Raw genomic sequence first — 6,000 nt, forward strand, 5'->3', positions numbered from 1 at the left:
GGTCCACTGCGGTAGTTTTAGATCCATTCTTCATGAACTTGAGTTCGTTGTGTAGTCCAGATGTCAGGCAGCCTGGCAGTTATAAATAAATACTTATATAACAAACTGGCATGTGTAGCAATTTAAAATGACATTTTGTCTGGTATGGAGAATGCCATGCTTATGGATGTATGGAACACACTTTCAAAACCACTAATAAAAGTTTCCAGCTGCTTTGCTCGTATAATTTAACCATCATTACAAAGATTAACCATTACACCGTATGCAGTGACACTTAGTTAACTGCAGTCAGAAGGTCACTTATTTTTTATATTTTTTCTAACCCTTCACGAAATTGCCAACATTGCTAGTGCTACTGTGCAAAGAAGCTCCTTGAGTCTTGCAGTAGAGTGTAGGTATTTTTCTATTTTGAGACATATTGTAACATATACTTCCATTACTGATCTGACTCTTAAGAATAAAGCAGAGGACAGTAGTTGCTGGAAGGTTGTTGTGTTTCTCAAGTATCTGGGAGGCTCAAAGAAGTAACACCAAAAAGGACCAGCAGATCGTATGACAGATTTATGACAATCTAACATTTATACAGATAAGTCACCATCTTTAGGTAAAACCTCAAACAGTAGGCTGACTTCTGGTAATGGTGGCACTCTATTTACAACTCACAACTGTTATCACAAGATATGTCATCGCCTATTGCTGTTTGGTTTGACTTTATAAAATATAAATGTTTTTGGTGACAGCCCTCTGCCCTCTTCTTTTCTATTCATTCACAGCATGCTACAATGCAGCTGTGTGTCCATGTTAAAGAAATGGTTACAGGGTCTGAGTATGGGTCACAATTTTGCATGATTACACACAGGTCCTCAAACTTAATGGGAAAACTTGGGATTGGTAGCAGGATTGGTACTCCAGCGACAGTAAAAAAAAAAAAAAAACCTCACACTGTTTCAGTGTGGTGCTGAGGTGTCCCCTACTGTACTCGGGTCGTCGTGTGGTGGGTGCACATGCTCCCAATACCCTCTCTATATGTTATAACAATTCCTTGTAATGGAAAGTCCGAGGTCAGGTTTATTGTATGTGAACTTCAAGTATGGAGCAAAACCCACGAAAAAGTACTCCCCCACTAAAATAATCAGTATTGTTTGTGAAGGGATTTGCATGTCGTGATTTTAACCAAGAATCAATCTAGAGGGCATAACCATACACATTCTAACCGCTCTATAATCTTTCACAACCAAAATCCCAGGGTTCTTTAATTACTCTTTAGGGTATTATCTGTAAATGGGTTCAGAGTGTAAGGAATGCATATGAAAATTTAATTATTTTATTATCCGGAAATCTGTAAATTTGTATTCCTCTCTCTTGTTACCAGTAAACATGTTTGATATGTTATGTTGTCTTATGTTATGTTATAAGAAACTAATTTTATTCGTATTTAATGTTAATTTAAGGAGTTATGAGGTCTGTGATGTCAGAAGTGATATTTCTTTATATACTCATGTGTCACTGTCTGACACATACCTGCATTTCCTGTGGAGGTTATGGTTTATTATAACTTTGCTCACTGAATCATCATACATTTGAATTGAAAAAAAAACAGAGACAATTAAACAAACCTTTGTCTCTTCTTCTGCCAAGTTGAAGCTCTTACTGTCTATGGTTAATCTCTCTATAAACCTGAGAAGGAAAAAATGTGCACTGCAATTTTTTTTTTTTGTATTCAAGCTTTCATTTGAGCTTTTGCCAGTGCTAGAGAGTGGCGATGTGTTGCACATTGAGTAGCAAGTGGGACTTTCACTGTACTCGGTACATGTGACAATAACAACCCTATAAACCTTTTTAAAAATTAAATATACTTTTGAAACACTACCAAATGATCTGTTCCTTTTGATGTGTAAAACATATAAATGCCTTTCCAGGTTTGTGCTGTCCAGCAAAAACCTGGTGACACAGTGGTTAGCACATCTGCTCTAGACTCCATACGGAGAATATGTAGTTTCTGTTATTTTGGGCCATTTTTTCACAACTGATAGCCATACAGTTCTAAATTGGCATGTGTGACATCTAATGTATTGAAGTTCTAGGATAATCTATTTTTGTGAGCAGTTGGTGGTTATATATGTAATATTTAAACATGAGTTGCTATATTTTGGCAGGTGATAATAACAACAACAACAGCAATTTTTTTTTATATAGCCCAAAATCACACAAGAAGTACCATAGTGGGCTTTAACAGGCCCTGTGTTTTGACAGCCCCCCAGCCTTGATTCCCTAAGAAGACAAGAAGAAACTCCCAAAAAACTCCCTTGTTTGGATAAAAAATGCAAGAAATCTTGGGGAAGAAAATTCAGGGAGATACCCCTTTCCAGGTGGGACGGGCATGTAATTGGTGTCCAAAAATGGGGTAAAAACAATACACAAAACAAAATGGCTATCTAGATCTGTGAAGATCTCATTCTATCATTGCCACCTCAGGAATACAATATAATAGTACAACAGTAATAGTATAAGTACAAAGAAAAATACTAGAATGGATTATATCACATATGAGGATTCAGAGTAGTCCTGGAAACCTCACCCAACAATGCTGCCTCCAATCTGCTGGCCATTCCACAGCTGAGTCAGTGTTAGGCTGGCCAATCTGATGAAAGGACTCTTATATCCCACAATTCCAGTGCTCCCTTATCTGAGATGACTTTTCTATAGGCAGGAAAATAACTTGTCAGTGGTACAGGTACCAAGAAGACAAAGAGAGTTGATGTTAGTAGCGCATTATAAATGTCATATTACTAATGTTTTAGTGGTAATAACTAACAACAGAGATGCAGTATGTACAGTTAATCAGCAGCTCTAGTTAGAGTATGCTAAACTGAAGTAGTGAGTCTTCAGCTGGGATTTGAAAGCTGAGACTGAAGGGGCATCTCTTATAGTAGCAGGCAAACTATTCCACAGTTTAGGGGCCCTGTACCTAAAAGCATGACCTCCCATTGTTATTTTATTAATGCTTGAAATCATAAACAGAGCGGCATCTTGAGATCTTATTGTGCACTCATGTTTGTAAGTTATGATAAGTTCAGATAAATAAGCTGGACCTTGGTCATTTAAGGCTTTATATGTTAAAAGGAGGATTTTGAAATCTGCCCTAAACTTAACTGGGAGCCAGTGTAAGGATTTAAGAACTGGAGTTACGTGTTTGTATTTTCTTGTTCTTGTAATAATTCTTGCAACAGCGTATTGAATTAACTGAAAGCTGTGCAAAGAACACATTGAACATCCAGTGAACAACACACTGCAGTAGGCAATCCTACTAGAAATACTGTAAATGCATGAATTAATTTCTCATTAGGCCACATATTTAGAAAAACACCTACATTTCCCAACATTTTTAAGATGGAGAAAAACATGTTTTGGACAGTTTTATAATGGACACTTTAAATTACACGCTAGAGTCAAAGATAACGCCTAGATTGCAGGCTGATTCAGTAAAGCTAATGGTGATTCTAACTGAGTTAAACAATGACATATTATTGTTGCGATCAGCATCATTCCCTCCAATAATTAACATTTCTATTTTGTCTGTGTTCAAAGACAAGTAGTTCTCATCCGTCCACTTCTTTAATTCACTAATTAAGGACAACATCGGGGAAACGTCATTTGATCTAAAAGAAAGGTATAACTGGGAGTCATCTGTGTAAAAATTAACAATATGTTTTTTAATGATAGATCCCTGTGGAAGCATATACATTGAAAACAGTAAAGATCCAAGTACTGAGCCCTGCGGAACACCATATCTCACTTCTGTGTATAATGACGGAGTACTGTCAGCACATTTCTGTATGTACTGGAATCGATTTGATAAATAAGAACTAAACCATTCAAGAACAGTGTCTGTAAGCCCAACATCATTTTCTAGCCTGTGCAGTAAAATAGAATGCTCAATGGTATCAAACACTGTGTTTAAGTCTAACAACATAATTACAGTGGAATTTCCTTCATCAGAAGATATCATGAGAATGTCATTTACAACACGGGTTAGTGCCATTTCTGTATTATGACCGGTCTGAAGCCAGACTGGAATGTCTCAATTAAATTGTGATTTGTAAGGTGAGACCAACTGGTGACTACACTTTCAGGTATTTTAGAGAGAAAGGGTAAATTTGATATGGGTCTATAATTAATAAGTATATGTAGGTCTAGGTCTGACTTTATAAGTAATGGTTTGATGACTGACACTTTTAGTACATCAGGTACTGTGCCATGCAATAATGAACTATCGATAAAGCTAAGAATAGGTGCATCAAGAACATCCATTGTGTTTTTTTTTAATAGTTTTGTTGTCACTGGATCTAGGGAACAAGAAATAGGTTTCATTTTAGACATTTAAGTTAAGACTTCCTGCTCTATTAGTGGAGTAAAATTTCTAAAGTGATGAATGCAAGGTGAAACGGTGTTTGCCAAGCTAGCATGCGTTTTGCATTGTGATGCTAAGATCTGGGATCTTATATTTTTAATTTTCTCATAAAAGAAGTTCTGCTAATGTCTGTTGGTATTTTGTACTGTGTTTCTGAATTCTTATTTGTTAAATTAGCCACTGTTCTAAACAGTTCACGAGGATTACTACTGTTATCTGTTATTTTAGAATAGTAGTCTGATCAAGCTTTAAAGAGAGCTTATTTGTATCTACAGTGCATCCGGAAAGTATTCACAGCGCATCACTTTTTCCACCTTTTGTTATGTTACAGCCTTATTCCAAAATGGATTAAATTCATTTTTTCCTCAGAATTCTACACACAACATCCCATAATGACAACGTGAAAAAAGTTTACTTGAGGTTTTTGCAAATTTATTAAAAATAAAAAAACTGAGAAATCACATGTACACAAGTATTCACAGCCTTTGCTCAATACTTTGTCGATGCACCTTTGGCAGCAATTACAGCCTCAAGTCTTTTTGAATATGATGCCACAAGCTTGGCACGCCTATCCTTGGCCAGTTTCGCCCATTCCTCTTTGCAGCACCTCTCAAGCTCCATCAGGTTGGATGGGAAGCGTTGGTGCACAGCCATTTTAAGATCTCTCCAGAGATGTTCAATTGGATTCAAGTCTGGGCTCTGGCTGGGCCACTCAAGGACATTCACAGAGTTGTCCTGAAGCCACTCCTTTGATATCTTGGCTGTGTGCTTAGGGTTGTTGTCCTGCTGAAAGATGAACCGTCGCCCCAGTCTGAGGTCAAGAGCGCTCTGGAGCAGGTTTTCATCCAGGATGTCTCTGTACATTGCTGCAGTCATCTTCCCCTTTATCCTGACTAATCTCCCAGTCCCTGCCGCTGAAAAACATCCCCACAGCATGATGCTGCCACCACCATGCTTCACTGTAGGGATGGTGCCAGGTTTCCTCCAAACGTGACGCCTGGCATTCACACCAAAGAGTTCAATCTTTGTCTCATCAGACCAGAGAGTTTTCTTTCTCATGGTCTGAGAGTCCTTCAGGTGCCTTTTGGCAAACTCCAGGCGGGCTGCCATGTGCCTTTTACTAAGGAATGGCTTCCGTCTGGCCACTCTACCATACAGGCTTGATTGGTGGATTGCTGCAGAGATGGTTGTCCTTCTGGAAGGTTCTCCTCTTTCCACAGAGGACCTCTGGAGCTCTGACAGAGTGACCATCGGGTTCTTGGTCACCTCCCTGACTAAGGCCCTTCTCCCCCGATTGCTCAGTTTAGATGGCCGGCCAGCTCCAGGAAGAGTCCTGGTGGTATTGAACTTCTTCCACTTCCGGATGATGGAGGCCACTGTGCTCATTGGGACCTTCAAAGCAGCAGACATTTTTCTGTAACCTTACCTAGATTTGTGCCTCGAGACAATCCTGTCTCAGAGGTCTACAGACAATTCCTTTTACATCTAATGTGTGGTTATGAGTTGGACCTTTGACAATCTGACAAAATCCTACTGAATTTAACAAATAAGTAAAACATTTGCTAAAAGTGGCAGTTTCTTCATCAATG

General features: G+C 38.5%; 1 protein-coding gene across 1 annotated transcript in view; it reads left to right on the forward strand.

Moving 5' to 3' along the window:
* dock5 (dedicator of cytokinesis 5) overlaps positions 1-6,000 on the forward strand; it is a 268,797-nt gene that overhangs the window by 100,872 nt on the left and 161,925 nt on the right. The gene's annotated exons all lie outside the window — the stretch shown is intronic.

This window comes from Erpetoichthys calabaricus, chromosome 1, assembly GCF_900747795.2.
Source record: "Erpetoichthys calabaricus chromosome 1, fErpCal1.3, whole genome shotgun sequence".
In the NCBI taxonomy this organism is placed as follows: Eukaryota; Metazoa; Chordata; class Cladistia; order Polypteriformes; family Polypteridae; genus Erpetoichthys; species Erpetoichthys calabaricus.